This window comes from Halichoeres trimaculatus, unplaced genomic scaffold (genome assembly GCF_033239565.1).
Source record: "Halichoeres trimaculatus isolate MK-OKI-2021-1 unplaced genomic scaffold, fHalTri1.1 fHalTri1_scaffold_1, whole genome shotgun sequence".
Taxonomy (NCBI): domain Eukaryota; kingdom Metazoa; phylum Chordata; class Actinopteri; order Labriformes; family Labridae; genus Halichoeres; species Halichoeres trimaculatus.
Window position 1 is genome coordinate 32,408,183 of NW_027437179.1, and position 14,482 is coordinate 32,422,664.

At 40.2% G+C, this 14,482-nt stretch overlaps 1 protein-coding gene across 2 annotated transcripts in view; it reads left to right on the forward strand.

Moving 5' to 3' along the window:
* cdh22 (cadherin 22) overlaps nucleotides 1-14,482 on the forward strand; it is a 333,080-nt gene that overhangs the window by 148,162 nt on the left and 170,436 nt on the right. For both annotated transcript variants that reach the window (XM_074667232.1, XM_074667222.1), the window contains exon 3: nucleotides 13,167-13,289. The gene's annotated coding sequence lies outside the window, so the exon portion shown is untranslated. The remainder of the gene's footprint in view (nucleotides 1-13,166; nucleotides 13,290-14,482) is intronic.

Consider the following 14,482-nt stretch of genomic DNA (forward strand, 5'->3'; position numbering starts at 1 on the left):
GTTTGAAGTTGAGGCTTTATTCTAACTTGAGTGTCTTCAGCCCACCCCCTTTTTCTCATTCTCTTTGATATTCAGGCAGTGTAGACCTCTCTGATTGAATTTGTATTCATTTTTTTTCTTCATCTTTTTCTTCTTTGAGATCCAATTTTCACCAAATGCATCTGTATTACAGACTTTCTGGTGCTAGATAACCATCCCTGCGATCATTTACCCTTGATGTGTTTTGGTGTAGTTTGCTGGATGAGTGAGATGGAGAAAAAGGTGGCTGATTGACTTGGATGTTTGTTTTGCTTTCTAACATCTGTTTGAAGTGGAATCCACAAGAGAGGGGGATGCTTATGAACTCTTTTTGAGTCTCTGAAGCTTGGAGTGTGGATTCACTAAGCTTGATAGGCTCCACAGAAATTCACCCCTCCACACTGAGTTTTGCGACCTCCTTTATCGACTCGTATAGCTCCCGTGTCAATTTTCACATCCTCACAAATACACTTACAGAAAAAAATTCTCCCTCTCACTGAATTCACACAGTGTCTTAGTCTGAGACACACAAAGACATAATGCATCACTGACGGCTCTGTCAGGGTTGTCAGATTTGACAGCCCGTCTGTCATTAGCATAGTTTTGCCTACAAATCAATACGTCTTCAGCCCTTTGAGGCACTTGTTGAAGTCTGCTTCAGTCTGACAGTGAGTGAGTGGAGTTCAAAAGGAGACTGCATTCTTACTTGTTAAATCCTTTAAGATTTGCTTGAAATAGTAAAGATGTATGTTAAGTATCAAAGTTGAGTCAACATGAACTAATAAAAAATCTCACTTCAAACATCAGCTTGTTTTGCTGCTAAGAATACTTTTGATGAAAGTGAAGGCACATTTCATCACTTTTTGATTGACATCTAACAAGCTTTATAGAAGCACATGACATACTTACATGACAAGTGCAGAGGTAAATGCTACATTAGAGATATCAGAATCAGGGGGAAAAGGAAGATGGAGACCTGCAGGGCATGCCTGTTTCAGTTGTTCTGCGAATGGCATCAAAGCATCGAATGTGAACCCCAGCTCTGACCCCATGCTCCTGTGTGGCTCAAAGCAATAGGTGGATTGCTAAATCGTGCTGTCACAGCAAATGGTTGTCCCCCAATCAATGTGGAAGTCTTTACCTGTTAAAATAAAGTTTTTCTTCCTGCTGTTGAATTGATTTGGCTCTTTTTAAACAGTAAGGCACTGAGTACAGTCCACACCTGGTCTTTCCTGAAAGTTAACTTTCATGAGTTGACTTTCTTTGGGATTTGAAGAAAAACAAACACAAACAAAAGACTAATAGCTCGGTAAAGGCTGATGCACTATTATTCAGACTTCAGAGCTCCCCTGCCAAATTCACAAAAAAATAATTGCACAACTCTTGCACCTGCTATCTTTTGAAATTAAACAAAGAAGAAAGTCTATTTTACAAACCCCAAGGTTAATCCAAAAGGCAACTGGACTTGGTGGAATTCTTGAAGACTTTCACCTCTCCTCCGAAAGACTTCTTCAGTTCTAACAGGCTTGTGAATGAAGCTAGAAAATATAAACCTCCAAGGGTCGTTAGTCTTTTGGGGAAGAGGCAAAATGTTCTTATAGAATACAATAGAATAGATTTGAATGGAATAGAATAGAAAGTACTTATTTATCTCCGAGGGGAAATTCAAGTGTCACAGCAGCAATCAAGAAAACAAAAGTCCATCATTCTCTAGTCAGCCAGCCTCCACCTCCACAGGGTCCAGGACTGAGCTTCCTCAGCTGTCTGTTCAGTCTCTGTCTCCTGGATCCTGTCTGTTCACAGCAGGTGAAGTTCTTCCAATGTGGTGTTGGTGTCTGGTGTTAGCTCGTGAGCCATGTCTGTGAATAGCACGATGCTACTCTGCCTTTTGGTATCCCCTCTATTGCTGGGTTAGCATGGCTAGCTTGTCCATCTTATTGGACATAGATCCATAATAATGGATAGAAGGACAGGTCCATGTTGTCACTTCTTAGCTCACACCAGCACGTTGTCCTCACCTCCTTCTCCTCACCATGTAAGGAAAACATCAGGCCTTGCACCAGTTAGCATTGACATGCTACAGGCTGCTAACAGGATCTCCAGACAAACACAGGAGCAAAAGTAGTGAAACTATCACTAAGACATAACCAGTTTGGTGTCCATGACCAACAATCCAACCATACAAAGCAACAACCCACTCCAAATTCAAAGATGACAAAAAGGGATGAAAAACAGGCATCTGCAACAGGGCAGTGCCTAGCAACAATTAACTGACTAACTGACATCCATATTACAAAACATGTGCAAAGGGCTGAGTGCAACACAAACTGTCCTGCTGATCAAGCACTATTTCTGTCCATGAATTATTTCAAGCAAACCTAAATGTCCCATGATATAAACATTTGAGACTAATCTTGCTCATTTTGATACAGCTGACAACATAACAAAAGCTTTTAAATTCACAAAAACCTGCACTCACAAACATGCCTAGTTACGATGAACATCTTTCCATCTGGTGTAAGTTGATGGGGGGCAGCACTGATAAGTCATGTCACACATTTTACACTTGAAACTGATCATGTTACCTTGGCATACTAACAGCTCATCCTCACAGACAAAAAAAAAAACAAGAGAAAACAACCGTGAAACTTAATAGGTGTGTCTGCACTTGAATATCATGTGGTTAATGTGCTTGGTGAAGTGAATTTTAAAGGGGAGCAGGAAGCCAGAGAAAGCAATGTGTAATTGATTAATTAATGCTTGGTGCTGTTGGCTACCACAGTCCATTCACAGTGAATCTCCCCTCAGTTGCTGAATAAAGATCATCAACCACTTTGCACTTCAACCTTCAACAGCCAGAAAAAAACAGCCTTGGTCACCACTTAAAACCCCTTGAATAGCCAGCCAAGGCCTTAATTAATCATTCTTTAGACTACATTCATGCATATCACTGACAGATAGTAACCTTTTACTATTCTTATGACTGGTTTTCAGAATGTATCACATCATTTTGTCAAAAGCACCTGTGCTAAGACCAGAATGGCTCTCAGCAGTTTGTAAAACAATCTGAAGAGCTTGAGTCGAAACTCATTTTCAACTTTCTTTTTGTGTGAATACACAAAAACCCTAAATGACACTTCGAAGCCTTCTGTGGATTTGGGTTTTCAGTGGCTTAAAGAAAGCTTTCGAGGTTCACAAGTCTGTCAGTGTGTTTAAATATGGATAAACAGATACAAACATTTCACAGGGGGGGGGCAGACAGACGCACATCCGCTCATTCCAGCACATGTACCCACCCCCCACCCACACACACATACTCACTGAGTCATAACTTGCTGTGTTTTTAGCCATAGGGAAGTCCTTTATCCACATAACTAGATTAACTCACAGTGAGCCTTGATCAGCTTAATTTGGATTCAGCCTACTTACCCCTCCCTGGTCTGCCTGTCAGTCTGTCTGCATGTTCCTCTGTCATCCTGTCTGTTTCAATGCTAAGATGTTTGCATATACATCTGTGTGAGACTCCACTTAACCATCTCTCTCGGTCTTCCCTTTAATAAGGTTTACCAGCAGCAAGTCACACCTCAGCCCATTTTTAGCCCCTCTGTCTCTCTCCACTCTTGCAAAGCTCATTTCAGTGCACAGCTGTGTTGTTGTTTCATGAATAACATAAAAATATTTTACCCCTACAATGAGCAGATGAATACATTACAGCCCTTGTTTGTTCCAAAAAGAAGTCGACTCGCTTCAGGTAGATTATTATGATTTTATGCTTCTTATTTTACATGTAATGAACTCATTCTGTCTGCCAGTCTTGGCAGGGTGTCAATGCCATCTATTGACTGCAGTAGTCTCTCAGTGCTTTGGGTTGCTGAATCTTTAGGGTGCCCCGAGGAGTCTGACTGACAATACAATAACTGAGAAAATGTGGAAACTGTCAATTTCCTGAATTCAGCAAGTCTCCAAGAGTCAGCCTTTCTGCACACAGAAAATCTCATGCAAGTCACACCCTCTTCTGATGGTTCACATGCTATTTCTGCTGGAATATTGTGCTAAACATATTGAAATCAAACATCAATGACATCACAGCTCTATTCAGTAATCTGTTAGTGTATGAGGCATAAAAAAATCCAACACATTGTAAAAGGCCATACAGGGATAAAGTTAAAACAAATAAGCTTCTCTTGATAAATGGACTTCAAAAGATTCTCTAAATCCTTTGACACTGAGCTTTGATAGCATACATTTCTTTATCACCATAGACTAAATTGTCAAAGAGCCCATGGAAATCTGAGAACAAATAAATGTTCCCAACTATCAGAAGACATAGATGAAAGACTATAATACTGTATTAAGACTCTTTTTTCCCCCAAGACTGTACGAGTGTAGTAGACAGCCACTGGACGGATAAATACCCTTTTCATCCAACAGTGTGTTTAAGTTGTCTAGGCCCGAGGAGACCCAGAAGTTTGGACGTCTTAAGAAAAGTAAAATGTTGGGGCAGGTTTTTAGATGCTTTTTCTTTATCTGTGTTAGAAGTTAACATGCAAAGCTAGCTGTGGCAGAAATGCTCTTGTTGAAATGCAGAACTATGTTATCACCACAATCAATTAGTATAAACTGTACCCACCTGTGAATGTCTAACAACTCCAACTCAGGTAATAATCACCTGAAATCAGCTATAAACTTTTTCTATTATTGAATGGTAAAATGAGTTACATAATCTTTGAGGAGAAAAAAACAACAGAACTACCTCAAACGCATGTAAGTGAACAATGAAGTCACTGAAGAGAAAAAAAGGGTGATTCTTTGATTGTCCACCAGAGGGTGTCTTCAAAAGTAAAGGAGTCCCAAGGGGCAACATCGGTTTAAAATATTGAAGCCACTGCCAAAGCACTGAAAGCTGCAGTTCATCGAGTATCCACCATAGACTGTACAAAATATGGATTATATATGAAAGCAACATTTCTGATCCAAGCCATTTTTTAACCAGGCTGTAAATGAGCTTTTTAATGCCATAAAAGTCAATTCTTAAGGCTGGATGTGTACATGACCTCCGGTCTTTCTGCAGCCAGCCTGAAGTGGATCCTCAATGAACAGCAACTTTTAGCACATCTGACTTAATTTGTACCAACCAGATGTTGCCCCTTGGTATCCACTTAAGGCTGGCTCCATAAAAACTGGAAACCACATTGAAACCAAGCAATTTTTAAGGCATTAAAAAAACCTCTGTACTCCCTGGTTAAAAAAAAAAAAAACAGTTTGCGTCTAAACCCTCAATTTCACTAACAGCACACACTGTGTAGGGTATGATTTTTTTTTTTTTTTTTTTTTTTTTTTATTACAGGGATTTAGAAGATATTAAGATTGCAAGTTTGTCCAAGCAGAGTGGCAGCTCGGCATACATGACTGACGGACATCCCATAGCTGTTAGTGAGGAGACTCAAAACACTCCTCAAGTTAGCATTTCCAATAAGGTCTTTGACAGTCAGCTTCATTACACTGTGTCAGTAACAGACATTTGATAAAGCATAGATTATATTTATATTATACAGTCCATGGGGAGTCCCAAATGAGGCCCTTTTTAAAAAGTCCGTTCTTACCATAGAAAAACAGGTATGACAGATTTAGTTACATAGACTGATCATTGTTAATTCTTTATTTCAATACTAAAAGTTTTCCATAAATAGCATGATGAGGGGCATGGCTAATTTAACTCCCAAGCTACTCACTAAAAGCTCCAGTGCCTGTCGGTTGTCAGCTAGCTTATCTATAGAAAAATCAACCCTCTTCTTTTGAACCACATTGCTAATGTGTATTTTTGCTATAAAAATCATCTTCTCCTAATGGGTGTGTATGTGGGTTCAGGTGCTCTTTCAGTTAGTCCCAAGTGGATGCTTGATGATCTACAGGTTTTAGCCCTTCCACCTTAGCCTTATTTTTCAAGACCACTGTTTGATACTGAGTGAAATCACAAGGTCTGCATCTTTTTTTTCCTGCTCTATGATTTCAGCATTGGCTTAGAGCCAGTTTTACCAAACATTGTAGATGCTGACTCGTAAAAAGACCTTTTGATTAAGTTGTTATGGTTGATACCTGTTGCAAGGCGCTGACAGACCAATTAAAGTTCACTTCAAGTTATGTCTTTTATTTTTTGACCTCTTCACACTTCACCCTGGGTCAGCTGGGATTGGTTCCAGTTCCCTCTGGGTGAGCAGTAGCCTGGAGCGGCTGTCTGCACAGGAGGGAACAGTTTGAGTTCATTGCCCTTGAGCTAGTTTCCCTAAAGATCCTCTAGTCGAGAGGAATTGAGAGAGTTCACACTTGAGAGATGGAAAGACACCTAACCATGGCTGTGGCTTGAAAGCTTGACCAGTGCTCATTGAGGTTACAATGCAAAACCATCAATGCTGTAGTCTGCAGCTGGCAAGGATGGGCTGCCTCCCTGGTTCATTATACTGAAGTATGGAGAAAGACAGCGGGGAGAGGGCAAAAGATGGAGAAAGGGATGGACACAGAGTGGGAGGGGAGCGGGATAAGGAGGCACGAAAAGGAGAATTATATGAAGGGCCGGAGGGAAGGAGGAGAGCGATAGCAGGACAGAAAGCATGAGATGCCGAGGAAAAGAAGGGGGATAGAAATAATGAGGGATGGAAGGAAAGTGGGGATAAGAGAGGAACGGAGGAGAGGGAGGGGGCAGCAAAGAGAGAGCTGAGTGGAGCAGAGGAGGCGCGGGGCCTGGGGGATTGCTGTGCGTTTATCCTCCTCTGCAGCAGGCTTCTGAAGCACTACCTCAGGAAAAGACTTTAAAGCAGGGTGGCTGCTGCTCCGTGCTGATCTGTTAATACCCACAGATACATGAGGCTTCAACATAGTACTCTGGGGGTGGGGTGGAGCGGGACAGTGTGTATAAGTCTGCATGTGAGTCTGTGTGTGGGTTTTTGTATTAGGTGTTCAAGGATCATATCGTTTCTGTGCAGACGTTATCCCATCCCCACCGCTGGCTTGCCTCGAACTCACCCGGAGACATGAAGTTATCGGAGCGATTAAAAGATTAGATTGAACCACCGTGTGGATGTGTGTCAGCGTTGTCACCTAAAGCTGCTGCAGTCAGGGAGATGGGGGGGTTTCAGGGTGGAGATGACTACCCTGTTTTAGGATCCTGTATAAATAGCCTTCTGCCTCCTGGGAATGAGTGTTAAACTCCCTCAGAGCCGCAAAAAAATATACACACTGGGAGGTGGAGAGGTTACATGGGATTTGAGCTGGCTGCTTTACAGAGGAACATATCCCATCATCCCAGGGGGATACAAGATTAATTCAACTGAAATACCTCATGGGGGCATAAAGATGAAAAAAAAAAAAATCAAGATCAGTTTCTTTGTGTTTAGGTTTGCCATTTTTCAGTCTGGTCTCAGACCCTGAGAATCTGAAACCTGGATGTGGTGTAACTTCCTCACATTTAGTTTGTCAAAATACTTTTCATTCATTCAACAGTGTAACAAAAGTAGAAACTGCTCAATAAAAATATCATGAAGAGACTCCCAAAAAGCTGAACAAAAATGAGCTAAGCTGTAGTTTAGGAAGGGCATGAAGTCAAGCTGGGCCCACAGAACCTCTTGTATGGGGTTCTTGCTGCTGCACTCCCTGCTTTTTTTTTCCATGTATGCTTCGCATGAACAACCCTGAGGCTTTGAAAATCCACAGAGGCATGTGGAAGGGCAGGGAGCTCCCAGAACTGGGCTATACAAGGGATGGAACGGTTCGGGGCACATGTGCTCCGTGCGGTTCGTGTTTTCCTTTTCTCTTCGTTTTACAGCTTGAGTTTGAAGCGAGTATGTAGCTCCAATCACATTTGCAATGCAAGGCGAAGAATACAGTGGAACAGTTTTGGGGAAGCGCGTATGTTTTGGTTACATAACGAGCGGAGAAGGCAGGGTTAGTGGGTGTACCAGTGGTGTTGGGTCGTTCTGCTGTACGGTGGCACTTTAGATTAGATTAGATTTCAGAGCCCTCTGGCAAGTTTTTTTTAAAGACGAAAATTCTTATGACTTCTGGAGTTTGGAGTCCGACGTTGAAGCATGTTATGATCACCTGAATGAGCAGCCCCTCCCTATCCAAAACACAGAGACAATCCTCCTCACTCACACTGGTGAAATCACTCAAGTGCGTGTCTCATTATGGTCACTTCTGCCAGTCTACAGCCCAGATAAAGGAGGAGGGTTGATATTTAGACATAATGAAAAAACAAGAATGGACGGAAGGAAGTTAATTTGTAGTTTTAAACATATTTTTGATGCTGTGTTTTACCTGCTTTCTGTCTTTCCTACAGAGTCCACGACAATTACATGCAACCATTATGGAAATTAGACAGCAGCGTCATTTAGTGACTTTTAGTGACTTCTGGGACAGTCAGTGGTGACTTTCCTCACTGGGGAGTTGGAATGTTAAAACTAGCAATGTTTCACTCAGCTTTAATGATGTTTCAAATGGGAAACAGCCTCATTTTTTCAGGTTTTTCATGACTATACATGAGGTAATTGATTAAAAAAACAGTTGATAGTGGATTATTGAAGTATGTGGTACAAATAAAAGTATTAAAAACAACAATAATGTATACCAAACCAAAACCAAAAACCGTGACGACAAAACCGGGATAGGAACCGAGCCGAGGTTTTTGTGAACTGTTCCATCCCTAAGCCATACATCCAAATTTTCCTTATTGCATGCAAAAAAAAAAACAATTTCTAAAGAAAGTGGTTATGGCTGAACTACATTTGAGACTCATTTTAAAGCTGGAACACTAAAAGATCAAATGTATTCTCCCACTGAGAGTAAAAAGTCACTGTGACTGAACCCACAAAGAAAAGTTGATTAGATGTACTCAAACTGCGTATGATGAGAGCATACACAAATTTGACATTGTGATAAAAGCAAAAAGTCAGATTCGTCACTGAGAATGCTTTTAAAGTGTGGTTTACAAAAACAATGCCTGCAATCAGCACTCACTGCTAAAAAGCTCAAGAAGGAAATCTTTCAAGGTTGATGCTTTCAGTTTAAACCCTTGTGAAATGAAAGTAACTTAGCAACATGATTTCCTTTTGTATAATTTCCACTGTATTCATGTAGCAGCATTAAACTGAACCATGAAACTGGTGAAAAGCCTGCAGATGGTCATGGATCAAGTGCTTGGTGTCACAGCCCTGCAATGCTCCCCAGTGCATAGCGTAACACTAAAGAGCCCTCTATGTTTTTGTAGGAAAGACCTTATGGAGTATGTTGCAATTGTTAGACGCCTGAACAAGTGTCTCCTTCCAGTTGTTAGTGGCACTGCCCTGCTGGTTGTTTTCAGTTGTTTGTCCAAATGGGCTCTTATTTCCTCCTACAACGTTTTCTGACATTGAACTGTTTTTGTAATCCATGCCCTCTATTTTCAAAATTAGAAGAATTCGCCTTTTTTTGCAGTCACAGTACAGCAGGTAAGGCCCCATCTAACATTCTGTTGCCATTTTTACCTGCCCAGTTTTGCTCTTTACTAGCCTACATTTTTCCTTCAAGTTTCTGCCTCAATCACTGAAATCGCCTCTTTTATCTGTCATCCACCCTTATTGTCCATTGTTCTTTAAGTTGCAGTCACTCTAGCTTTGTAAGAAAATTGAATCAAGGGAAATTATGTTTGTCCATGTAAAAGCTCTTTTCTTTGCTGCCATACTGGTTACCACTGACTTCCAGTATGCTCTAAGAAATTAAAAACCAAGTAAATTATATTGAAGATACTCAATGAATGTGAAATTATGATCCTTAGGTTGGAATCACAAAACTGTAGGATTGAAGAATGGGACAGGAGGCTGTGAGGAGAGCTCACCATGCTGGTGTTTGATCAAGATAAGCTCAAAGACTGTCCACAGATCTCTGCAATTGTTCAGCAATAATCTCTAAAAGCTCCCTTTTGTTCTCTTCTACAAATTATCTGACTTCTAATCATGCTTAGAATCGAGAAATCCTAAATGCCCAGCACAAGCCTGGTCTACTTGCTGAAACATTTGGTATGTCAGACATTGTTCTGTAAAATCAGAGTGTTTTCACCATGAACATGATGCCAGATGAGCAGGAGAGGCAGTATTGAGTATCTTCTTGAGAGATTGAAGTGATTCTGGTCTGTCTAATTGACGACTTAAGTGTTATCTCAATTTGTTTATTGACCTCTAAATCAGTTTTCTCACTTCATATTACTGTTTCAGATTGAGCTGTTGTCTTTCCTTTGAAACACATTAGAACTGTATTCAGTGCACAATCTGTTCAAGCTGTGAAAACATGCATTGTCATTGAATTGTGTTTGAATGTTTTTGCTCACGCTCACTTGATCATGCCATTCTATGTTAAATGTGCTCTGCTGGTTCCCGTTAGACTGTTAGTTGTGTCTTATCGACCTGGGCCACTTACTCGCTTGATAGGAATCACCTGTGTTCACAGATAACATGACAGGCTATTAGAAAGACGTGCTTAAGCAGGCGTGTGATACGGCCTGCTGTGGTCTTTAATGATGATGTAAACAGCAGTGGTACCGGGTCACTGCTCTGTGGTACAAACACAGAGCTTCTGCTGCTTGTGTCTTTACTTAATGTGTGAGGTGAAGTGCTGCTAGCACAAAATAAGTTCCAGTGAAACCAACACAGTTTTAGAAGATAATAGAATAATTAAGAATACACATGTGTTTAAGTCAAACTCAAGAGAAGTTATTACCAAAAGTAGCATGATTTGCATTGGTTATACTGAGGAACAGCTGTCACACATCAATAATCCTACTATTACTTAAAATAGTAATAGAGGAAGACATAGTTCTGTTTCGTTATGAACTGAAAACATTTTTCAGTACTTAAAAGAATACATTTTAGGGATTTATTTATTTATATTGTAGGCCTGTAATGACAGACATGTTGTGTCTATGCTGAAGCCCAGCCATCTGCCACTGGCTGTGGCTGTATTTCCAGTAACTGGCTACTGTCATGCTCCTGGAAATCAAGAAAATATATGCGTATAATCTTGTTTGTGTAAAAATTACAACTATGCAAAAGTCAGTCTGGTGTATCAGTGTAGCTTTTCTCCCTAGAGGTAAACAAGCACAGATGACAGATGGAATCTTGTAGCAGACTTTTCAAGTTTCCTGTTGGCCGTTTTTTTGTTCAACTGGCACAAACTACTATAACAGAGTAATGTGTATCTACCAGAGACATGTAGACATTACCCAGAAGGAGAAAGGAAAGGGTGGCGCTAACTCTGCTAGTGCTAGCCACATAATACAAACCAGTTTGTACACTCATGGTTCATACATGTCGATGATCCTGTATTTGGCCATGTTGAAATAATTCTGCCAAATTTTAAGGGTTTCAGTGTTTTATTTTTTAACTAGACATAATTAAAACTGAGGGAGAATATTTACAGATAGAAACCAATTTTTGTTAGTCCTCCCAATTCAGTGGTGTTCATGCAGTCAAACCCAAAGGACTAACCTTACTTTATGAAGTTCTGTTTTGTGTTCAGATTTTCAGCAGGCAAGGTAAAATTTTTGTTAGTCAATGAAAAATAATAATCCTGAAAGGGGAAATTAGGTGTGTAAATACTTCTGTTATCTGCATGAAAATGAAGTGTCTAACATTTTGTGATAAGAAATGCTTGACTGAAGGTCAAGCTAAACACCAACCATTTACAAGTATTTGCCTCATTATTAAACCAAACTGTTTGCATATCTGTGTGGGGGACAGCCCTGTAACTACTCTTAGCAGCATGATGAACACACTATAAGGCACCGTGTTGCTTAAACTTTACATCAAAAGCTACTTTGATGCTGTAAGTGTGCTATTTGTAGGTTGGTTTTGATTTCTCTTGTGTTGACTTATTAGCACATGTTTTAGTGGGTTTGTTTCTAAAAGGGCACGTGGATGGAGGTATTAAAAAAACTCATTCATTTTCCACTTTTGTTCAGCCATCACCAGCACCTTTTCTCTTAGTAATAAAAGTATATGAACGGTTTGGGACAATCTGATGAAAAATTCTTGGCTTTTGGTTATCTTTTGAGTTGATGCCATTATTTATGCTATGGCTCAAGCACTAAAATATTGAAACTCTTGCACACAGAATAATATTTGAAGGGCAGTGAGTTATGAAAGGTGGCCTTGATGACTTTTTCCCCTCTCCATGGAAACTCTGAGACTCTGTATTTCCACATGGTTTCTTGAAATCTCCTCATTGCCATACTTCTTCACAAGTGTTCAGCCTGCAGAAAACTGCACATTCCAAAGGGCGGTTACTCATCCTCTTAGAGGCCAGAAAATGTTGTTTACTTCCATTTTTCAGACAGCCAAAACTCAACCCAGTTCAAATGGGGTCTGTACCAGTGAGTTCCAAGAGATTCTGAATAATATTCAGAGGAATTAAAGCACAAATCCTGCAGCTTCATCTTTCTGACAGAGTCCAAGGCTTATAACCTAGACTTGCACTGACACAACAACTTATTTTTGAGATAGGTGTTTTAAGATGCCATCTACATGGTGAGGTTTTTTGGATTAGACTCAAGCTAGCCTGTAATTAATGTAGTCAAATAGCTGCACTGCAATCTCAGGAGACCCTTGCATGTTGCAGTAAAGGTAAGGGAGGCGGAGGTGGTTTGGAGATGTAAAGTGGGTAATTAAATGAAGATTGGAAGCTATTGAATTATCTTCTGGGCGAATACAGGACCCCATTTTTTCTTCCCTCCTCCATCCTTCGCTCTGTAGACGTGCACCTGAGATGGAGATGACAGTTAATGATGGGTTTTTTTAAAACCACTTTAGCTCCTGCCCTATAGCTCACTCTTGCTCTCTCCAGACCGACCGTGGTTATTTTTTCCCAACGCTTCTTTCATCCTTTACAGAGAAAGGTCCACACCATTATTTCTCTTTACTCCATTAGCAAATTGCCTCCTCCTCTTTCTCCCCTCCTTATTTCCACCTCCCCACCTGGCCCTTAACACTGCAGTTAAAAATCTAACTAGGGAATATGTTCACTCAAACTGAAAAAAAATCACCAAAAAGAAAAAAAAAAAGAAAAAAACAAAACCCAAAAACAAAAAAAACAGACTAGTTCACTCTGGGGTCTGTTTTATTTTGCAGAAGTTGGAGAGGAGCCAAAGAGCAAAGAGAGACTGATGTCTGATGGCATGGTAAAGACAACCTGAAGGACCCAGGAGCCATTATTCGCACAGAGTGGCAGCAAGGTCATCTGGCTGAGGGATGGTGAGTCTGTTATTTGCATATGCCGTGGGCTATGAAGTAATAAGGTCTGCTTAGTGCCTTCACTTTAATCATTTCAAAAAGTGGACAGACAATCATTGGTAAACTGACCACAGACTGTTTGATTTGCACAGCTATTATCTGGTTTCATGCATGCATTGTTCCAGCTTTTGACGACCACAAAGATCACAACTATTGGGTTTTACTGAAAGCTGTGCTGAGGAGTCAGCTCTTATAGGTCATTACAAAGCTCCACTTCATAGCAATGCCGTGTTATACTGCCTTCATCACAGACTCGAGTGTATGAACTGATGATTTAACTCACGGAAAGAAGTGCATTTGACATTTGTTACTGGTAGTAAAAGAGAGACAGAACTGTGGAAAAAATAAAAAAAAAATAAAAACAGGAGATGCCAAAGACACAAAACTGTTGGCCATGGCGGAGAAATTAAACAAACAAAAAAAACTGTGAAGATGCCATATAAAATAAACGCTAAGCTGATGATGGAAGAGAAAACCTCAAAACTGCCAGGTGCAGTCTAAATTCATGCAGGCCTGTTTAAAAATTTTTTTTACTGCTCCACCAGTGGAAATATTCAGTTTAGCTTGACTGAAAGGAGCTAATTTTATAGAGCTAGTTATACATGCAGCTCAGACTGTGGATGTAACCAACTATTTTCAGTGCCAGAAATAAAATCAGTGTAAAGTGTGGAATAATAATGTACCAGATTAGCCCAAATATGGATGGTCTGGACAAAACTAAATATACAGTTGTTAAACTCAGATGTTATTACTCAATCACATTATGTAAATGAAGCTCTTATAGTTTAAAGACCAAAACATGATAAAAACTGAGATCAGCTGCACTCCACCTGATTGATAACAGGCCTGCTGCCAAGCATCGTGTTATCATAATCCATTTTTAGTAACATGCTCACACATTTTTAAGACAGTGTATTCAAACCTTTTTCTTCAGACATTACACTCTATGGAATCACACTTCTTGGCTGTCTGACACTTGCTTCTAGTCTGTACTGCCTTCATAACCATTTTCTTTGAACGCCTCATCATAACTTCAACTCAGTTGTTAACTTCTTTGACATTTGAGCAACTTTTTTAATATTGTACCAGTGAGAGAAAACTCGCAACTGACGCAACAAATACTGATATTTATTGACCAAAACTTGGATACAAGA